The following is a 22,775-nucleotide window of genomic DNA, read 5'->3' as shown; positions in this document are numbered from 1 at the left end:
CTCGATCCACGGTACCTGATTAATGTTAGGTGCTTAATAAATATGTGTTGAATGTATGAAGGAATCATTGGGTGGTTTGTAGCCAGTGGTGCTCAACCATAATCTTTTGGAACTCTAGATGACCTGAGATGTTCTAATGTGAGTAGTAGCAATTGGTCTTTTTTTAAAGATAATTTATGTATTTTGACAGAGAACACGAATGGGGGAGGAGCAGAGGGAGAGAGGGAGAGAGAGAATTCCAAGCAGGCTTCACACTGTCACCACAGAGCCCAGCACAGGGCTCCAACTCACAGTCTGTGAGATCATAGGCCGAAACCAGGAGTTGCATGCTCAGTCGACTAAGTCACCCAGGTGCCCTTGTCTTTTTTTTTTTTTTAAGATTTTTTTATTTTTAAGTAATCTTCACACCCAACATGGGACTCGAACCCCCAACCCTGAGATCAAGAGTCGCATGCTCCACTGAGTGAGACACCCAGGCATCCCACATTAGTCTTTTGTTTGTTTGTTTGTTTGTTTGTAATTTGCAGGGGAGAAGAGAGTTAATGAAAAAGAAATTTAAATAAAATCCTCCTACCCTGAATCTCCAACTTAAAAAAGAAAACCTTTGGCTCACGCTACTTTTCACTTGTCTACTGGTTGATTGCATGTGTTGCAAATGGGTCAGAGAGGTCCCATGACTCCCAGATGGTCTGGCTCCAAAGTAAGTCCAAGAATCCCTGTTTATAATCCACCGGCAACAATTTAAAGTTAGGGAATCTCTCAACTTTTCTTAGAGAAACATTCATATAGCAACTTCCTTTCCTTGTTTTGGGAACTAATGATCATGCCATCCTTATAAGGACTAGCCTTCCTCTTTCCCTGTGCCTTGGTTTCACATGTGCTGTTTTGCTCCCTGTGAAATGTTGGGAGGATACAGTCTGCACAGTGCAATGAGTACACTGTTTTGAAGCAGTTAATACCTAATTATTGAAGGAGTTTCTGCTTGTTACATCTTTTTCTTTATATCACCAATCGCACACTTTTAATTTTTTTGGATTTTCACTCCTTTTTACATACTTTCATGTTACTCCTTTTTGACAGTTCCTGTAAGCATTTTGTTATCCTTTCTTCCTAGTTGTTTTCTAATAGCATTCCTTTTTTTAAGAATTACTTCACAAAAAGATATCACAGGAGAACAGGGGAGGAACAAATGCAGAAAACACCTCGGACAAAGTTTTTTCATGTCCCTCAAGTAACCACAGATTTACTTTGCTTTTACTTTTTGTTTGAGTTCTATAGTTTATTTTATTATTTAATGTTTTATTTATTTATTTTCGGAGAGACAGAGAGTGTGTGTGTGTGTGGCGTGTGCGGGGGCGTGGGGGGGGGGGACAGAGAGGGAGACACAGAACCCAGAGCAGGCTCCAGGCTCTGAGCCCTCAGCAGGGAGCCCAGTGAGGGGCTCCAACACACAAACTGTGAGATCATGACCCGAGGCAAAGTCTGACACTCAACCAACTGAGCCACCCAGGCGCCCTGGTTTCAGTTTTATAAATAGACCCTTCATTTGAGGCAAATTTGATGGTCTGTCCTTTCTCCCTTCCTTTTTTCTTCCTTTATTCCAACCAGTATTTTTTTTTTTTGGTGCCTTTCATGTGCCAAGCTATATTCTGTGTGACAGAGATTTAAAAATAAATAAGCACCTATGTGCTATGAGTGAGTTCACAATCACTGGGAAAGAGTTCAGTAAATGGTTACTTATGGTATATACATACACAGAATCTCAGTCAAAACATATCAGATTTATATATCAGGACCAGTCACTTGGACCAGACCCTTGGATGTCAGATGGTGGGAGGGGGCAGGTGATGGCCATGGGATGCTTCACGTTCTTCTGTTTTGGGTCACACACAAGTCACTCAGTCTCCACCTAGCCCCCCTCCACATCCGCACAACTTGTTGGAAAGTCTGTAGGCTGGAAGTCAGGAGAACTGGGCTCTGGTCCAGGCACTGTGCTTTGTGCTGGAATGTGCATCTATTAATGGAATACAGCATTGAAGTAACAGAATGCTGGCCTCAAGGAAGGGGCTCTGGACTTCGTGGTTACAACTGTATCCCCTTCTCTCTTACAGAGACGAAAAGAATGAAGGGGGGGGGAAACTTTTTACACAGAAATGTTGGACGTACCAGTTGCAATATGACAGTTTGAAATAAATTTCCCGAGACAAGAGTAATTGTTAATATCTATTCTCTGGGGGAAATGAATGCGTTTACCTCCTTCCTCTGGGGCTCTGTGCTTCTTTGTTTTGGCTTCTGCCTCTAAAAGCATACCAGATGACAACAGAATGTTTCCCTGTGTGTTATGATCACAGGCTGACTAAAATCAGAATTTTATTTCTATTTTTAGTAGTAGTTTAAGAGATAGAATTAGGCGCACCTGGGTGGTTCAGTCAGTTAAGCATCCGACTCTGGATGTTGGCTCAGGTTACGATCTCATAGTTCATGAGTTCAAGCCCTGCATTGAACTCTGCACTGATAGCACGCAGCCTTCTTGGGATTTTCTGTCTCCTGCCTCTCTGCCCCTCCTCTACTCATGCTTTCTCTCAAAATAAACTTTTAAAAAAGAAATAAAATCAAAAGTTCATCTTTCCTTTTTATTGAAAAACATCTGTAATAGTGTCTATAGTAAAACACGCATTGGAGGGAGATTCAGACATTGGAAATGTTTGGTCCCATAGAATCCCAAGTCTCCAGATTTTGAGAAAATGGCTGAATTAGTAGTAGACACTACAAAGAAACAGGAGATGAGAGCTGTTGAGAATGGCCTTGATTCCTGGCGTCTCAGATGAACTGCTCACGCAGTCTTAGGTATTTGCTTTTCTGCCCCTCTGTCTCAGGGATTGTTCATGGTGTCCTTTGGTAAACAATTCCCCTTTTGGAAGCTACTTGAGGGAATTGTCCTGTAACAAAGGAGTTCCGGCAGGGGAAGGCAGGAGATGAAGTGAGGTAAAATAAGGGATGACTGAGATTCCAACTGATTTAAGAGTCTTAATATGCATTTTACTACCTTGGACTAGTGACTTAATCTCCTCTAAGCCTCAGTTTCCTCATCTGTGGGGAAGAAAATGGGAATAGCAATTGTATCTATGTTACAGGATCATTGGGGAATTTTTTTTTTTTTTTGGATACAGAGAGAGATAGAGCATGAGAGGGGAAGGGGCAGAGAGAGAAGGACACAGGCTCCAGGCTCTGAGCTAGCTATCAGCACAGAGCCTGACGTGGGGCTCGAACCCATGAACGTGAGATCTGACCTGAGCCGAAGTCAGAGACTTAACCGACTGAGCCACCCAGGTGTCTCTCATTGGGGAATTTAAAAAGCTAATGTATATAAAGGAATTAGTACAGTATGCCAGGTACATAGTAAACACTCAATTCATACAAACTATTGGTTATCACATCACGTTATTAGTAATCAGAATAATATTTCAACAAATTGAGTGTACTGCCCTCCCTTAGATCCTCAGCCCTCATTATTTAATGACAACCCACAGAGTGTGGACTTTGTGTCACCTACTAGAAGGTATTACTAGCTATCGAAGATATAACATCTATTCCCCTCTGAGTCCTCAACCCCCTTCAAGCTGACTTCCTTGTGTCAGAAGCCAAAGCTCCATCCATGGGTTAGTGGCATCGATATATTTAGCTTGTTAGACCTCATCTGTAATTTCTGACATGTCCTGGGTTTTTTCCTTTCCCAAATATCTTTGCCATTCTAAAAGCTTTAGTTTAATAGTAAAAAAGTCACTGGAATTAAGTGGTAATCCGTATGAACTGTGACAGAGGGTGATTGTGGCATTTGGTTTCCTTGAGCATACTCATTTAGTCCCATTACTATGGGATATTCATAACAGAGTCCTCTTTTATTCTCCAAAGGTATCCCTGTTTGGAAAAGTTATTAACAGACAATCTATAGTTTGACCAAATTAAAATAACATATTAGCTCAGGTGCTGAGATTAGGCATGAAGCAAACTCTTGCATTCCATTGCTTTGCTGCTCAGTAGACTCCTGTGTCACTCACTGTATTCCCAACTTTTACTAAGTGACCTGAAAGGTATCAGAACACATGTGTTGCAAAAAGGAGATGTATGCAAGAATGTCAAATTATCACAGTTGGGAAACAACACAAGGTTCATGGTCCACAGGTGTCCATTCAGTGGCATCACTATGCACAGTTGACAGTTTCATGATCCAATCAAGAGTTGGGGGTCTAACTGTCTCATTGTTCTTAACTGTCTTGACTTTGCTAACCACAAGGCAGAATTTTTGCTGAGCCCTCATTGAAGTCACTTATGAGTCATTTATATTGACACTAACTTTGCCAGCAGTCTGGTTTAATTCTCCCAGTGCTTTCTGTAAGCATCTTGCTCTAGAAGAAAGAAATGGGTCATGGGACTCTTCTGGAGTAAGAGTCCTAGGCTGTGGGTTTCAGTTTATCACCCAGTAGGCTAATTCCTTAGACCCTTGGGTATCTAAACTTTATTTAGTTGGTTACTACACTGCCCATGAGTATTGTTTGTAATGAAAAACTCTAGCACATGCCAGGAAACACAACAAAGTCACGTTTAGGACACCTTTACTTTTTCATTGATCATTGCCCATTTTTGTTAACATGCTGTAGTTACAAGTGTGGAGATAGGTTACCTTTTGGGTATGGACTGAAATGGGGGCAGGGAACTCTCGGGGATGCTGGAAATGTTCTCTGTATTGATCTGAGTGATGGTTACATAGGTGTATGCATATGTAAAAATTAACTAAATGTACAGTTAAGATTGGTCCATTTTAATATATGTCAAGTTAAACCTTAATTAAAAGAAGTAAAAAGGAAAGAAAAGCCTCAAATCTCTTGAGCTAGTGCTGGTTAAAAGAATGTATTTTGGGTTAATCAAAGAAGAAACAAAACATGTACTTACATAATCTTTTTTTCTCTTATATATCAATATGATATTTGTAATTTCTGTTCTATGGATATGCTTCATGATCTCTATCATTACTTAATCCTTAATCTTTGATAGTAAAACTTCTAACTATGCTAGGTGTTTTTGAATTAAAAAAATTTTTTTTATGTCTTTATTTTATTTTTGAGAGAGACAGAGAGTGAGCTGGGGAGGAGCAGAGAAAGAGGGAGGCACAGAATCTGAAGCAGGCTCTAGGCACTGAGCTGTCAGCACAGAGCCCAACGAGGGGCTCGAACCCATGGACTATGAGATCATGACCTGAGCTGAAGTAGGATGCTCAAGTGACTGAGCCACCCAGGCACCCCAGTGCCAGGTGTTTTTGAATAGTCCACCTCAGTATGTAACATTACGAAGTTTTTCATTATTTTGACTATTATTTCCCCTAACTTATGGAATATTGAAAGCTGCCTAGACCGTATGAATCATGGCTTATAAATAGTATGTGTATTCCCGTCTTGGTTTCCAGTTGATCGTGTAACTATTCTTTAAGGTTGTGGAGTTGTATAATGAAACAGATCAAGGGGCGTCTGAGTGGCTGAGTAGGTTCAGAGTCCGATTGTGGCTCAGCTCATGATCTTGCTGTTTAAGAGTTCAAGCCCTGTGTTGAGCTCTGTGCTGACAGCTCAGAGCCTGGAGCCTGCTTCAGATTCTGTGTCTCCCTGTCTCTCTGCCCTTCCCCTATTCTCACTCTGTCCCTTGCTCTCTCGCAAAGATAAAGATTTTTTAAAAAAAGGTCAAGGGGCACCTGGGTGGCTCAGTTGGTTAAGTGTTCAAGTCCAGCTCAGGTCATGATCTTATGGTTCATAGGCCTGAGCCCCACATCAGACTCTGTGCTGAATGCCTGCTCAGAGCCTGGAGCCTGCTTTGGATTCTGTGTCTCCTTCTCTCTCTGCCCCTCCCCAAGTCGTGCTCTCTCTCTCAAAAATAAATAAATGTAAAAAAATTTTTTTAAAAAAAGGTCAAGACAAGACAAAACTATTCTTTTTAAAAAATTTTTATTTTTAAAGAGAGAGAGCATGTGAGTGGGAAGAGCAGCACAGGGAGAGAGAGGATCCTAAGCAGACTCCATGCCCAGTGGAGAGCCCAATGTGGGCTTGATCCCATGACCCTGGGATCATGATGCAAGCCAAAATCAAGGGTTGCATGCTCAACCGACTGAGCCACCCAAGTACCCAAAAAGCTATGAGATATTTAAAAAAATATCTTTTTATTTTTCACTCTCCCTCCAAAGGGCATTCATCTAATGTATAGCCAGTGACTCATCTAAAGTTTAGCTGAGTTCAAGAACTGAGATTTTATTCCATTAAAGAAAAAGAAGGGGGAAGTAGAGACTAAAATTAATCTAGTACCTCCTATATGCCAGGCACTGTGCATAGGTTATTTAATCTCTACAACAAACTTATGAAGATGATCTCACTGTATTAATGAGGAAACTAAGGTTCAGAAAAGGTAAACAAGTCTTCCAGTGTCACACAGCTATTATTCACTAGTTCCAAAGCTTGTTCTTTTTTTTAACTGTCTTTGGTGCTATGACAAGAGGTAAACTCTGAAGTGATATAAAAGATCCAAAAGGGAGTGGCTCAGGTCATGATCTCATGGTTCATGGGTCTGAGCCCCTGACATTGCGGAGCCTACTTGGGATTCTGTCCCTCCTTCTCTCTAACCCTCCCCTGCTCATGCATTCTCTCTCTCTCTCTCTCTCTCTCAAAAGTAAATAAACATTAAAAAATTAAAAAATAAAAGATCCAAAGGGGCTTGACAGATAATCTCATCAGTCTTGCTTAGAGATAGGGAAAGTAGAACTAGGGAACCCAGTTATTTTTTTAGAGGTTATAAGGTGTCCATCTGGGCAATACACGGTTCAATTGCCAGTTCCTCCTAGAAACTCCCTCCTCCCCTCTCCCTGCCTCCCAACCTCATCCTGCCTCCATAGCTTACCAAGTCAGAATTAGAAAGCTTTGCATCTTATGTTGTGTGGTGGGCAGAGGTGAGTGGCATCTGGAGCCTGGGTTTACATCCCTGGTGTACCACTTAGGAGTTGTGTGACCTTAGGTAAGTTACTCAGCCTCTCTGAGCTTCAGTTTTCTCACTGTAAAATAGCATAATAGTACCTGTCTCAGAGGGTGGTTGTGATAATTAAATAAAACATTGAAAACCTTTTAGAATGGGATGTGGCATGTAGTATGTATCTCGTGAGTATTAATAATTAGCTGCTGTTACTATGCTGCACAATACTCAATTTATGGCTATATGTATACAGGCTTATCTCTTCAATGGGATGGAGATGATGTCTTGCACATCTTTGTAATTCTCCCTTCAGAACTAAGATGAGTGCTTCCTAATTCCAGATGCTGACCAAAACACCTACTGGATTGATTTCACTTTCCTAGTTAATGACCTTTGAAATTTTCCACATGGTCCCAATTTCCCCAGTTAATAACTTCAACAAGTACAGACATCACACTTCCCAGACCTTCCTCTTGAGGAGCCCCATTTTTGATTTTCAGGCTGGCATTTCCATCCCACGGGATTTCTCATGCCTTTTAGAAATCTAAAAGTACAGGAGTAGTTGCATTATGCCCAAGATTCAGTTCAGGACTTAGTTATTTCTTTTGTGTTCCTTTATGGGATTTACATCAAGCATGGACTGACTTTCTGTCTTTGGTACCATGTGGTTGATGCAAACTGGCCTAAGGTAACAAATGTGTAATTCTTACGTGTGCTTTCTATCTATTGACAGCTTTCCGTGGCTGCTGGCACTGGTGTCTTCAACCCTGCTATGAGCTGCCGTGAGGAAAAGTAAGGTTTTTCTCTTCTTGCTTTCCTTTACATGCACTCTCTGCCAAACAGCCACTATTATGGAAAGGACTCGTGTGAATCCAAGGCTTCATTTCCTTGGGTTGTGTTGTGGAGTTCCTGGGATTTCCTGATTTCAGGAAGGTAGATGTTTTTTGGTTTCCACTTAGGAAATGTAACCTTGGCATTTCAATGGCACTAGACTTGTTGTCGGAAGGATGGTGTGTAGAATATTGAGACAAGTTTTCTAAAAATGTGGGCTGCAGCTATCAGATCAGATATGAATGTTCCGTCTCCTTTTGGCAAAGTTGAGACCTTTTTTTTTAACGACAGACTTCACTGTTGTTTGAGATTCAAATAGTGTTCAACGTCTAATTTTTGGAAACATTGTACTTTTATTCTGCTGTGAACTTTTAAGTGATTCTTTTCCAGATGGTTTCTTTCTTACTAGCAGACCTTGGAGGATAAATATATATATTTAGAATGTTTCCTACACGGCACCTGGGTGGCTCTTTTGGTTAAGCTTCTGACTTTGGCTTAGGTCATGATCTCAGTTCGTCAGTTTGAGCCCCACATTGGGCTCTTTACTGTCAGTGAGGAGTCTGCTTTCTATCCCCTGTCTCCTTCCCTCTCTGCCCCCATCCCTGCTGAAAACTAAACATCAAGAAAAGAAAAAGAAAGTTTCTTATACTTGTGAAGGATTGGAGACTTTTATGTTACTCAGTGTCAGTCTTGTGTGTCAAACTCTATATCAGAAAATAAGAAGGTGCTTTTAAATAAGATGAAACTCATCATAGGAGACTTTTGATATATAGAATTACAACTAGAAAAATGTAACTTTATTGAGTACTTGGTTTTATAGTAAGAAGAGTTTTGTTTAATCTGTATTACATTTTCTCCCCATTGTCTCTCTCCCTAGTGTTTGAATAGTGTGAGGTCGGGTTCGTTGTCTCTGGTTGAACCTTCCATTCCTAGTACCTCTATAAGTGACTAATAAATATTTCTTGGACAATAAAATGATGACACTTAGAAGAATATTACATATTTACAGCTAGCATCCAGGTTAGAAATGCGTTGTGTTCTATGTGGCATTTTCTATGCAGACTACATTTTTTCACATAAAAAGTAATGTAACTGGAATTTAGATTCCAAGTTTGGCTCATCAAAGTGAGCTTATCCGATATTGTTAATTCTATTGTTTTTGTTACACTTTTCTGGCTTAGTTCGTGAATCACATCCTCATTTTAAAACCTGTTTGTATAGTGAAGGCAGTTCTTATCTTATGGTGAGCTCCCCACTGAATGAGGGAATGAATTTCCCTCTATATTTATTTATTTTGAGAGAGACAGAGAGAGTGCAAGCAGGGGAGGGGCAGAGAGAGAGAGAGAATCCCAAGCAGGCTCTGCACTGTCCACGCAGAGCCCGATGTGGGGCTTGAACTCAGGAACCGTGAGATCATAACCTGAGCCAAAATCCAGAGGAAGTCACTTAACCAACTGAATCACCCAGGCACCCCTGGATTTCCCTTTTTGTAATCTCCTTCCTGGGTGAATATTAGCCAAAAGGGACACAAAGGGATGAGGAACCAACTGCTAAGGGGTAAATACGGTCTTCTCTAGGTCTTTGGAGGACACTCTCCCCTAACCTCTGGCTCTATGAAAGTACTCTCCTCCCATTAAATTCCCCACTAAATCATGAAGACTTCCAATTTCCATATGTGACCTTTTCCTTTTAGCCACAAAATCCTGTATAATTAATTCAGGCCCTGGAGGAAAATAGGGAAGGAAAATTCTGGAATTAATTTTGAAGCTACTACAGATCCGCGGGCATTGATCCAAAACCCCTGAGGCCAGATATGTTTTGAATACAGAGATATTTTTCGATTTTAGCGAAGTAATAGGACACATATGCTGCATGTTACAAAATATCCCCAGCTTGTAATTCAATCAAACAGTATTTCTTCAGCTCAGTGTGAGACCGTTCCTGCTAAGTGATCTAAGGAGAGGTAACTTACAGTGTCACAGCACTGCAGTTCAGGTTCTGCTAGCAAAGTGATAAGGGTTGTGTGGTTTTCAAAGGTCTTCCTACATCAGATTCACTGGTAGGAGACTGTGGACCTAGAATACCGAAGAGATAATGGCTCCACAGAGAAAACAAGGAAGGTTCTCCCAGCCTCAGAACCCTGGACATGTTCTTGAGAGGCAGAAATTTTACCTGGAGATAGAGGAGAATCACCTCCTTGGACCAGAAGGCTGAGGATATCTTTGTAGGTGGTTTTTACCAGGGCTTTCTGGTTCAGCCAACTCGTAGGTTCCTTACCTGTACATTTCTAATCAGTGGGTCTCTTGCTCATGAAGCCAGGCTCTCTGAGTTGACTGAAAGAACTGTCATACTTAAAAAGAAGACTTTTTACCACTGGGGTAGCACTGGGGGTGCTAGGAAGGCAGACAGGCACATGGATGGTCTGGAGCCCCATTGGGGATGCCTGGAGGAGCCCTACAGATAGACGAAAAGGCAAGATGCAGTTGATGATGCTGGAGGGGGAGGACCAATACTGGGACAGGGTTGGGCTGGAAACCTGCTTCAAAGACCCCCAACTACACTTTTGATTTTCTCTCTGGCTGGTTCCAGTGTCATGAAAGAGTAACCCTCAGCTATGTAAGCCAACCAGTGTGTGTGGTTAGAATTTGAAAGCCTAATGATGAACTGGAGACTTTCCAATGTATTGTTAGCCCCATTGTCCTTACTATCTTCCTTGTATGATTTATATATTTGTGATCCTGTGTATGCCTGGGGGTCATAGGGTTACCTCAGTATTTAAACTGCTTGAACCTAACCAGGAGCAGAGATACGATCTGCCTAAGAGTATGGTTAGAAAACTGTACAATAATGTAAAGAAAGTATCATTGTTCTATTGGATGGTAAACCTTTCTGTTGAAGGACTAGGTAATACAGGTCGATATCTAGAAGAAAGCATTCCCTCTTGTTCTGGAAACAACAGGTTCCCTCCTCCTGCTTATGACTTTGCAATCCCCAACACTGCTCTTTTTCTTGTCTTCTAAACTCCTAGCATTCTGGAATTAATTAATACATAATTTGCTAATAGATTTTTGGGGGATTAGTTTCAGTCTTTAAAAAAATGCTTAAAACAGTGAAAAGAGCTTTTGTTAGTGCCAGTGTATTTTCCATCAAGACGTGTTTATGAATTCTGTGTTGCCTGAAGCCATACTGGGAGCCCAGTTCACTGAGGCTAACTTCCTGGAATTTTCCCAAAGCTTCTCACCTCTGCCCCCTGGTCAGACCAGGCAAACTCTAAGGGGCCTTGTAGCTACAACAGGTAATTTTTCCAAATCATCATGTGATTCAAGCCTGAGATCATAGTTGTGAAACTAAGATTAAGGCAAAGTGATCCTATCTTAAAATGTGCTGATTACAAGTGATTAGAAAATGAACTTCACTAAGTTCATTCTTAGTGAAGGCAAGTATAGACTGTACTTAATCAGCTTTGTGAATTAAGGAATTAATTCTGAGAATAAAAGTGAGCCATGAAAATGAATTCTTTTTTGTATATTTCTTCAATGTATACCAGACTTGTTACCTTCCTAAGTATATAACGCTGTCATTCCAATGGAAATGTGCCTTCTAACCATAAAGCATATGTAATTCTAAGTTATAAGAACTGTAACTGGGGCGCCTGGGTGGCTCAGTTGTTGAGTGTCTGACATCCAGTCAGGTCATGATCGCACGGTATGTGAGTTTGAGCACCATGTCGTGCTCACTGTGTCAACACACAGCTTGCTTCAGACCCCCTTTCTCTCTGCCCCTCACTCATATGCTCTCTCAAAAAAAAAAAAAAATCCAAAAATCAATCAATCAATAAACATAAAAAGAAATGTAACCAAGAGCAAAAGAATTATTCTAATAGCTCACTGTAGGAAACCGGGTTTAAAGCTTTGATCCCACCAATCTCCCAAATATTCTTTAAGCTAGCTGTAAGCGGTTTCATAGTTAAGAGTTGTTAATCTGGCTGGCTCATTCTTGGCAAGAAAAAAACATTTGTGCCTCTTTGAATGTAGAAAAACCCATGGCTTTTTTTCATGGAATATTTCTTGAGATTAGGAAAAATTTGACAGGTCTTATTGGTTGTATGTTTGAGTCCCCCCTAGCAATTCCCTCAGAGTCTACCTCTGAGCAGATCACCTCAGCAGACCCTAAATTGGATTAAAGCAAGAATCATAAGCTTTTCATTCACCTGTGTGGAGCCAGTGTGGAGCCTCTGGAGTACACACTTGATAAAAGAATGCAGAATGTTGAACGAATCTATCAAAGACTTGAATACCTCTGGATACAAGGAACTCATTACTATTCACAGCAGCCCAGTTTCTCCTTAGGAATTCTGGTTATTCCACTTCTCTTTCCTAATGACTGGACTTGGGGCGCTTGGGTGGCTCAGTTGGTTAGGCATCCGACTTCAGCTCTGGTCATGATCTTGTGGTTCATGAGTTCGAGCCGCATGTTGGGCTCTGTGCTGACAGCTCAGAGCCTGGAGCCTGCTTCAGATTCTGTGTTTTCCTCTCTCTGCCCCTCCTCCACTTATGCTTTCTCTCTTTATCTCAAATAAACAAATATTTAAAAAAATCTTTTTAATGATTGGACTGTCATCTCTTCTCCTTCAGGCCATGTAGACTGACTCTACCACATGATAAAGCTTTAAATATCTGAGTTTACTCTTATGCCCATCTCTCCCCACCTGGCTTCTGAGCTTTGCTTCTGCAGACTACTTGCCCCAGTTCCTGCACGGCTGACATAGATCTACGTGCTCACTCATGCGCTCAGATCTCTGAGCATTGCTCCAGATCATCCCCTTTCCGTAGTCCTGACCTTGGTTCAGGGAAGGCCTGACACGCATTGGATTGTTACACATTCTGAAGTCTGCTTACGCTATTTAATATCAAATTAACTTTAACTTGTTAATTTTTTGGAGGAAGCAATTTTTTCAGCTTTTCAGAGAAAACTTCTCCTTCAGTCTTAGTAAAACCCTGCCTCAGTGGAAGGCAAATTAAATGGAAGTCTATTATTATCTTGGAGATGGGCTTCCATGCTAATGGTTCATCTGTGGTATCTTGTGCCTAATTTGACTTTCTTAGATTCAAGAACTTTTGACTCTTTGTGAAGATTAAACGTGGATCATTTGGTGCAGGGCCCCTCCCTGGCTGATTGATCTCTGCCAGGAATGTTTCCGCCCTGTCCGTCAGGCCAGTTATGGGGGCTACCAAGTCTGATTCTGGGAAACTGATTTCCCTATGTGGCTGTCCAATAGTTAAGGCAGAGCTTTCAAGATTTTGAAAGGTTGCTGGTAAGAACTGTCTATTTTTTCATTGGGCCAGAAGTACAATTTATCAAAAAAAGAATGTATTGATTTTTATGAGCTTTAATATTTGCTGAAGGTAACATTTCTAAGTTTTTATGTTTTTTATTTTTGAGAGACAGAGACAGTGTGAGCAGGGGAGGGGCAGAGAGAGAGGGAGACAGAATCTGAAGCAGGCTCCAGGCTCTGAGCTGTTAGCACAGAGCCTGATGCGGGGCTTGAACCCACAAACTGCAAGATCATGACCTGAGCTGAAGTTAGAGGCTTAACTGCCCAGGTGCCTCTGAAGGTAATATTTAAATAAAACTGTTGATGTGGAAGATACAGGTAGATGCTTATGCAAACATGCAGGAATTTTTATTAGAAATCATTTGTTAGTGAGGTACGTTCTTTGGGCAATCAGAGAAATCAAACTGTAAAAGAAAATGATTGGCTGTAGTTATTTGAACCATTGGAAATTACAGTCAGTTTCTAATTGTTTAGGGAGTTGGGAGTGAGAGGAAGGGGTAAAAGGAGGAGACCGTGGGTGGAAGAAGCAGAAGGAAAATTAAGAATAGATGATAAAAGGGAAGGTAGAAAGTCCTTGAAATGCCAAGCAGCCACAGAAGCCTTAACTGTTATTCTCCTGCTTGGCATGCATTTTGAGTTCTGCCCTGTAACTCACTGGTCAAAGTGAAGCAGTTCTTACATAATAGAAATATGTTGTTCTAGGGGAAAAACAAGACGGCCCTTCCACTTTATTTTCCCGATCTGTTCTAGTTGATTTGTGGTGGTCCCTGGATCCCAAAAGTTTTGAGATAGCAAGCAGGTCTTTCCAGTCTTCCATGAGATAAATTCTTGTTTTTTTTTAATGGTTTATTTTTGAGACAGAGAGAGACAGGGCGTGAGTGGGGGAGGGGCAGAGAAAGAGGGAGACACAGAATCCGAAACAGGCTCCAGGCTCTGAGCTGTCAGCACAGAATCCAACAAGGGGCTCGAACCCACAAACTGCGAGATCATGACCTGAGCCAAAGTCGGACACTCAACCTACTGAGCCACCCAGGCACCCCAAGATAAATTCTTACTAAGCATTGGAGAAAAGGATGAAATTGAGTTCCTTCTTTTTAGGGTTTCTTTCTCAGGGTTGCCTTAGATTTTTATATCTGGTCTACAGCAGGACGGGTCAATATTTCAGCAGTGAGTCATGAACTCTGTTCTGGGTGATAACCATTTCACCACCTGTACATCTGGGAGGATTCCTTCTTGAATGACACAGTTGCAAAGTAAAGGTCAGAGGACCTTTACCCTTCATCTCTCTGTCCTTTTATCTCTTCTCCAAAAGTCGCTGATTCCAAGAAGGCACTGGGGGAGGTGTCTTCACCTGGAGGACCGGAGGCAGGGGCGGGAAGGAAGACCCAGATGGTGGTTATAGCTGTGCGTGAGGCTAGAAAATCCTGGGACCGCCTCAAAGTGATGTGTCCCTAGCCTAGTCCTTGAGCCAGTCCAACTTCCCAGGTCATGGATGTAGGTAGACTTTTGACATAGAAGCCAAACCTTACAGTGTCCCCTTGGCCTGGAAACTCTGCTAATCCTATTCCAGAGCCTCCGAGTCCTCTCTGTCTTTCCCTCAAAATCTGTGTGTCATTGGACGGTGGTTCTGAGGGCTTTGTTTTTCACCCCTGTGCAGAACAGAGTCACTGTAGCTGGCCTGAGACAGGTCCTCTTGCAAAGGTGTGTTTGCAAGCTCAATTCTTCATCTGACACTTGGGAGCTTAGGTTTCAGGGGTGTTCCCATACTTCCCAGCCTGGTCAGAGGGGCTCATTGGCCCTAGGCTATGCAAGCAGTATGATTTATGCTCAACATCTGCTTTCCTTCTGGGAGTTTAAATTTGGAGCATGTCTAGGCATAGGGTGCCTATGTGACCAGCCTCTGATAAAAACTGTGAAGCTCTAAGAGGGCTTCTCTGGGCAAAAACATCATACACCTGTTGTTGCATTTTCCTTGCTGGGGGAAGAGGGTGTTCTCTGTGACCTTTCATGGGAGGGGGAGGGCATAAGGAGCCCATACAAGGATTCCTCCAGACTCCACCTGCATTTTCCCCACTATGACCCCATTTACTAGATCATGCTGTTAAATCTTAGCCTTGTGTACTACTCTATGCTGAGTTCCGTGCGTGCTTCTGGTGAATCTCTGGGGATGGGGTGGTCTTCTGGACCCTGGAATAATCCCTTTCTTATAGTGCTTGTTCTCCTGTATCCTTACCTTAACCTGGCACAATTTCAGGGAAAGGACAAAAGGGAACTGTTTTCAATTTTAGTATATGTGCTGCCGAAGCGAGCACGAGGGGAAATGTTTTCAAAAAGTTAAATGGCAAATATAGAAAATACTGATCTAGAAGATCTGGTTTAATAAAAATGTGTCTTTTCTTTCAAATTTGTCAGTCATGGAGAAATTATTTTTATGCTTTGTACTTAAAGGAGTTTAAAACAAAAGGAGTGGCAACTGGGTGGCTTCATTGGTTGTGTTCGACTCTTGATTTTGGCTCAAGTCATAATCCCAGGGTTGGGGAATTGAGCCCTGCATTGGGCTCTATACTGAGTGTGGAGCCTGCAAAGGATTTTCATTCTCTCTCTCTCTTTCTCCGTCCCTCTCTCTCTCTTTCTTTCTTTCTTTCTCCTTCCCTCTTTTTCCCCTTATGGCCCTCTCCTTGTGGTTCCTGCTCGCATACTCTGTCCCTCTCTCTTTCTGAAATAAAATAAAATAAAATAAAATAAAATAAAAGGGCACATGGGTGGCTCAGTTGGTTAAGCATCTGACTTCAGCTCAGGTTATGATCTCATGGTTATTGGGTTCGAGCCCCGCATCTGTGCTGACAGCTCAGAGCCTGGAGCCTGCTTCAGAGTCTGTCTCCCTCTCTCTGCCCCTCCCCCACTCATGCACTGTTTTTCTCTGTCTCAATAATAAATAAAAACATTAAAAAATCTTTTTAAATAATAAAATAAAATGAATATGTTATTTTATTATCCAGTTGTAAGAAGTCTTTATATATTTTGGATTCTAGATCTTCATCAGATAAATTATTTGCAAATATTTTCATCCGTTCTGTGAATTGTCTTTCACTTTCTTGGTGGTGTCTTTGTTTTGTTTAAAAAAAATTTAACATTTATTTATTTTGAGAGACAGAGATAGAGCATGAGTGGGGGAGGAACAGAGATAGAGGGAGACACAGAATCTGAAGCAGGCTCCAGGCTCTGAGCTGTCAGCACAGAGCCTGATGGAGAACTCAAACTCTTGGACCGTGAGCTTGAACTCACGAACCTGAGCTCAAGTAGGACGCTTAACTGACTGAAGCCACTGAGGTGCCCCTTGGTGCTGTCTTTTGTATTTAACTTTGAGAAGTCCAATTTACTTATTATTTCTTTTGTAGCTTAAGCTTTTGGTGTCACATCTAACTTTCATATCAGATTTTAAGCATCACACTTACTTTAGAAGGTCTACATCCGTTAGCCCGAATCTGTTATTCCACGATGGAAAGAGATTAAGGGTTACAAGAGCTAGAGTCCAGTGGAGTAGGAAGAACATGGGATTTAGAGTCTTAAGATTGAGTCAACTCTAGGGATGCCTGGGTGGCTCAGTGGGTTAAGTGTCCAACTTCATCTCAGGTCATGATCTCACAGTTCTGGGGTTTGGGCCCTGCATCAGGCTCTGTGTTGACTGCTCAGAGCCTGGAACCTGTTTCAGATTCTGTGTCTCCCTCCCCCCCTCCCCCCCTCACCATTCACACTCTCTGTGTGTCTCTCTCTCACAAGTAAATAAAAATTAAAAAAAAATTTTTAATGAGTCCTTGCTTTTATCATGGGAATTAAGTACTTCACTTTTTAAATCCTCTGTTTTCTATCTGGAAAATGGGGTAACGACATTTACTAATGTAAACGGTTGTCATGAAGTTTGAATTAGCTAACACACAGGAGGCATATAATAACAGGTCATTGTCCTTTTTACTGCAAGATTTTGGAACCAAGGTTGGCCCATATCAAGAATTAACTAACAGAAATATGGTCATCACTGCTCTTAACCATGCATTTTTGAAAGGCTGCAAAAGTTACATAAAACTCTCAGTTTGCTTATGGTTCTGTAGTGTCTGGAACCATGGAAAAACCTAATGGGTCTATAGTAGGAAGAATTTATTTGTTTTGAATTTGAGAACAAACAATGCATTTACTTTTGGGGATCAAAAGAAGGGGCAAAAAAACCCCTGGCATCTGCATGATTGAATGTCTCACCACAATGTGTGCTTCTTATTATTTCTTATTAACTAAAGGGCCATTTATAGAATTACAAGGAAATTAACAAAACTCCTTTCCTGTCATTCAGATAGAAGACTTTCAGAAAAGTGGTTTGATATTTCCATTAAATATTTACTGTGCTTTATAGCATTACCTCGGAACTTAGATATTAATTACTCAATCATTTGGTGTTCACAGGTACAGAGTCTTTAGAGTACACTTTGTTTTATTATTGTAAACCCAGATATTGTTGAAAGTTCAAAGTCAAATCATCTATTTAGTCAGGTGCTCCTGTAGGCTGACACACAGGTACCTTCCAATAGAGATGAGCTTATTTATACTTAATAGAAAAAGCTTTCCTTCCTTCCTTCCTTCCTTCCTTCCTTCCTTCCTTCCTTCCTTCCTTCCTTCCTTCCTCCCTTCTTTTGTAAATACTTTTGTTTAAACAATTCAACCTAAAATTTTGCCAGTTTATTCATCATCAAAAGTTAAACTCTTGGTCAGTAATGGAATGATTATATTTCCTAATGTGGACAATTTACCAAATACTAAGAACTCTTTTGAAAAAAAAAACACATAATAATCCTATACTTTGAAACGTTTAAATGGAGCTATATGGTTTTTTATTTTAGCTATTTCTAGATTAACCTGAAATGGAAATAAATTGTTAGGGATTACTTCTGTCCTTACTAAGGACAGAGGGCTAAACCATACCTTTGGGGGATACAAAGATGGATAACATAGTCTTTTCAAGTAGAAATGTGGCAATTCAATATGTGATATAGAGGCAGGTTGTCTTTACTAGTGGGAGTGTAAAAAATGAGAAATTTTAAATCATTACCACAGTTGATAAAGCAGTTTGTAAGATGACAGTCTAGTGCAAAAATTAGCCTAAGATGTTGTAAATAGCACTTAGGCAGTGCTTGCAGATGCTAGGTAGGTTTCTAAGCACTTCACAAGTACGGTAACTCATTCAATCCCCAGGAGAACCTTGGGATGTGGCTGCTTTCAACACGCCCTTTGTGACAGGAGCAGAAACAAGTACAGACTTGCTGATCCACTTCGTTGAGATGGGATCCCAGTCAGTCTGGCTGACGACCTACTGTTCTTAATTCCTGTCCTAGGCTCCTTCTCAGCTCAGAGAGGAATTATTATGGGTAGACAACTTTGGAACTTCTAGAATCTGTATTTCTTGAAACCCCCCAAAATGTGGAATGTAATAATGTAGATAAATAAAAGAGTCAGTAATAGTTTTTCTCTTTTAAGAAGGTAAATTAAGATATTCCCATCTTTATGTTTTATACTAAAATTAAATTCTACATTAAATATGTTATATACTCTAGCATACATGACACATGAATTACACAGTTTATGTAATGTGATCATCTGGCATACATGACAGTGTGAATGTTGCAAAAAATAATATATGTGTGTAGGGGATAAATTTTATTTCCATATTTTCCAGAAATTGTTCATTTGGGTAAAACCCTTTCTTGTACAGATTTGTTGTTATTAGACAGTCTCTCTTTTACTGATAAGAAATACTGATGATAATACTAGAAAATTGTCTTGGTTGAAAGATGTGTATTGCTGGGACACCTGGGTGGCTCAGTTGGTTAAGCAGCCAATTTCAGCTCAGGTCATGATCTCAGTTCGTGGGTTCGAGCCCTGCATCGGGCTCTGTGCTGACAGCTCAGAGCCTGAAGCCTGCTTCGGATTCTGTGTCTCCTTCTCTCTCTCTGCCCCTCCCCTGCTCATTCTTTCTCTCTCTCGTAAAAATAAACAAAATGTTAAAAAAAAAAAAGAAAAATGTGTATTGCTCTTAACAACAGCAACTGGGTCAGATTCAATTTTGTAGGAACTGTACCTTATATAATATGGGTAACTTCCTCAAGGAAAAAAAAAAGAAAATTAGTTTCAGACAAAGAATATTTGATTAGAAGGGGTTTGTTCAGGTGATTGGCCCTGAAATTTCAGCTTCATTAGCTTTGTGGTAAATCTACCACATCAGCCACTAAAATAAATTTTATTTATTATTATTTTTTCAAATAAAATAAAATTTAAATCCCATAAGGCTAAAGTAATCCCTGAAAAGAATTATTTACTTTTTCCCCCCAGGAGCTTATAATTAAAAAAAATATATGTATGTGTATATTTAACCTCATTTCTTTTTTTTTTTTTCTTTTCCTCCCTTTAATTTCTCCATTGTCTGGAAAAATCCTCTCTACCGTAGATTTCTCCATTTTGTGAGATGAGGAAAAAGAGAAGGCCAGTGATTTGTTCCAGGTCACAGAGGCCTGTTAGGGCCAGCCTGGGCTCTTTCCACTTAAACTCTTGGTGTATGGATTTAGAGAGATACTATTCTAAGTACAGCTCTGAAGAAGCTTCTTCTCATACTGTCTTTGCTCGTATTTTACTGGGAAAGGAGCTAAGGTTGGAAAAGTGTGCCAACAAAGGCAGAGCACTAACTCTGAAATTTCTAAGTGAAGAACATACTTCTTGACCACTTAAACTTGTGTTGTTTTCCTAGGGATAATCACATTCTCCCCTCCATAACAACTGTGATTTTGAAAAAACAACTGAGCTCAGTACTCCCCCCGCCCCCAAATTTACCTTATTTCCATGTTCCTTTCAGATCATCTTAATATGGGACTTGGGCCATGAGGGAAAAATGCAATCGTCTGACAGCTGTTGAGTTCCTTCAGGTTTAGAACTTAAAGTTTTCACGATTTCTACATCTTTTCAAATATATTAATAGAGATACTTATTTTTTTTAGCTTTATGTACTGCCCCCCCCAATGTTTAGCTTTAAGTCATTTATAAGTTATAAAAGAATGTATCAGGACAAAGAAACAAATTGAAAAAAAAACAACCTTTAGAGTTTGACACAGGGTTGTGTGGATAATGACTTCCAACTGTGTTGCCATAGAAACATTTCGCCTACTTTTTTACTATAATAGTTAGCGATTCTTGAGTGCTCTTATTTGCCAGCAACAATATATTATCCACATCTAATCCTCAAGACAGGTCTCAGAGGTAGGTGTTATTCTTTCCATCTCACAAATGAGAAAGCTGACATTTCAAAAGCTCAGATGACTGGACTAAGGTGAAAGGGCAAATGCCAGCATTGTGATCAAATACAGTTGTAAGTCTGCTTTCCTTCCACTGCACACTGCCTTCAGATTAGACATAGGGGACGGCTTTGGTGTCACCAATGGCTGTTGTGGTGGCCAGCCTGTAAGATCACCCCAGATGATCTCCCCCTCCTGGTATTCTCACCCTTGTTTTATCCCCTGCCACACTGAATACACAGGGCTGACCTGTTTAGCCAATAGGATATTGCAAAAATGGTGGTGTATTTCAGAAACTGGGTCATAAATGACACGGTGTCTTTCACACTCCCGTTTCATGAATCACTTGCTCTGGAGGAAGCCAGCTGCCATGTTGTGAACAGCCCTCTCTCTACTTGGAGAGGAACTGAAGCCTCCTACGGATGCCTATAGTAACACACCAGGTGTGTGAGCCAGTTAGCTGGAAACACGCCCCGTAGCCCCAGTCCAGCCTTTGGATGGCTGCAGCCTTGGTTGATGGCTGACTGTAACCTCACGGGGGTCCCTAAGCTAGTGCTATTCAGCTCTTCTCTTCCATATTTAAGACTCACAGAGACTGTGCGAGATAAATGCTTATGATTTTAAGGGCAAAGTTTTGGTGTTAGGTGCTGTGAAGCAGTTGGTAACGCACATAGCCTGTGTTGGCCATTCTTCCTCAGTCTGGAGTGAGCCTCCTTGTTGATTTCATGTTCATGGAAATGACTGGTGTGCAATTGGATTTGCTTTTGCATGTCGGGTGGCATGGAATGACACCAAGGTCAGTGGGCACAGCTTGTGTGGTGATGTGATGCATGGCCACAAAGGAGAAACAAATGTCTTCTGTTCCTCCAAAGGTGGCATGTTCAGAGTCATTGCTAACTCAAAATCTATATCAACTGGATACTGTGTCTGACAGGAAGAGAAATAGGGATTATTATTTCTCTAGGGTGTTTTATTTTGTTTGGAACTTGAAACAAAATTAAGCTTTTGAGTTTCATTTTTACTTTTTTTATTTTTTAACTTTTTAAAAAGTTTTTATATATCTTGAGAGAGGGAGCATGAGAGAACATGCATGCAGGGGAGGGGCAGAGAGGGAGAGAGAGAGAACCCAAAATCTCAAGCAGGCTCCATCCTGCCAGTACGAAGCCCCATGTGGGTCTCGATCCAGTGAACCACGAGATCATCATCTGAGCCCAAATTAAGAGTCAGATACTTAACTGACTGAGCCACCGATGGATGTGCCCCTCATTTTCACTCTTTGAGGAAAGAATGTCTGGGCTCTGCCTCTTCATTTTATTTGACTCTCCCATTCCCTCTCCGTCTCTGCTCCAGAGACCCAGGGTTCTTTCAGCTGTTTGAAATGCATTCTTCTCTTGCACAGAGAATATCAAATGCTATTTCTTCAGTGTTAGGTTCTAGCTCTTTCTCTCTTGTCTCCTTGCCTCAAATTCAGTTCTCATCTTATATTTAATTTCTTTTTTTTTTTCAAAAATATTATTTTATTGAGATATAATTGACACATAACATTGTGTAAGTTGGAAATGTGCAACCTGATGGTCTGATGCATTTATATATTGCAATATGATTACTACGTTAGGGTTAGCTAACACCTTGATCATGACACATAATTGCTATTTCTTTTTTGCTTTGAGAATTGCATGTCCCTAGGTGCTGCTTTATACCCTGGAGGCAAGGCTGACTCCCTTCGCTCCATTTACCTGTGTCCTGTACTCTCCTCCGCAAGATGCTCCAAATCCACCGAGCATTTTATGTGTGTCTTCCTCTGATTAAAGCAATGTCAGAACATGGACCACCCCTGCTGAATCCCCCACTGGATTGCTAGTGCCTTATTACACAACAAACACTTGCTGATTTAATACTTTTGGAGGAAAGAGTCATTCTGGGCAGAGCACAAACAAGTGCAGAGGCAGGAAGGTATGAAAGTATGTGGCATGTGTGAGGGATTATTCATTCAATTAAAAATCAGTGCTTTATTAAATCCTTTTTTCTCTCATATTTAAATCAATTTTATAGTAATTAGGTTTATGTTTAGACTTATTTCAATATGAAAATAAGTTAAAATTAAGTTTGCAATGGGGCGCTTGGGTGGGTCAGTCGGTTAAGTGTCCGGCTTCAGCTCAGGTCGTGATATCGCAGCTCATGGGTTCGAGCCTCACATCAGGCTCTGTGCTGACAGCTCAGAGCCTGGAGCCTGCTTCGGATTCTGTGTCTCCCTCTCTCTCTGCCCCTCTCCCACTCTC

The 22,775-nt window shown here is 40.9% G+C and overlaps 1 long non-coding RNA gene across 1 annotated transcript in view; it reads left to right on the top strand.

Annotated features, from left to right (window-relative positions):
- The window catches only part of LOC115294118, a 44,638-nt gene extending 22,225 nt beyond the window's left edge, over window positions 1-22,413 (top strand). Inside the window, exons 3-4 of the long non-coding RNA XR_003909734.1 lie at window positions 7,736-7,794; window positions 22,167-22,413. This is a non-coding gene — a long non-coding RNA (uncharacterized LOC115294118). The remainder of the gene's footprint in view (window positions 1-7,735; window positions 7,795-22,166) is intronic.
- Window positions 22,414-22,775: the final 362 nt, after the last annotated feature.

The sequence above is a fragment of the Suricata suricatta genome, chromosome 6 (assembly GCF_006229205.1).
Source record: "Suricata suricatta isolate VVHF042 chromosome 6, meerkat_22Aug2017_6uvM2_HiC, whole genome shotgun sequence".
Classification (NCBI taxonomy): Eukaryota; Metazoa; Chordata; class Mammalia; order Carnivora; family Herpestidae; genus Suricata; species Suricata suricatta.
The sequence above is the reverse complement of the archived record's forward strand: the minus strand, read 5'-3'. Positions and strand labels throughout refer to the sequence as shown.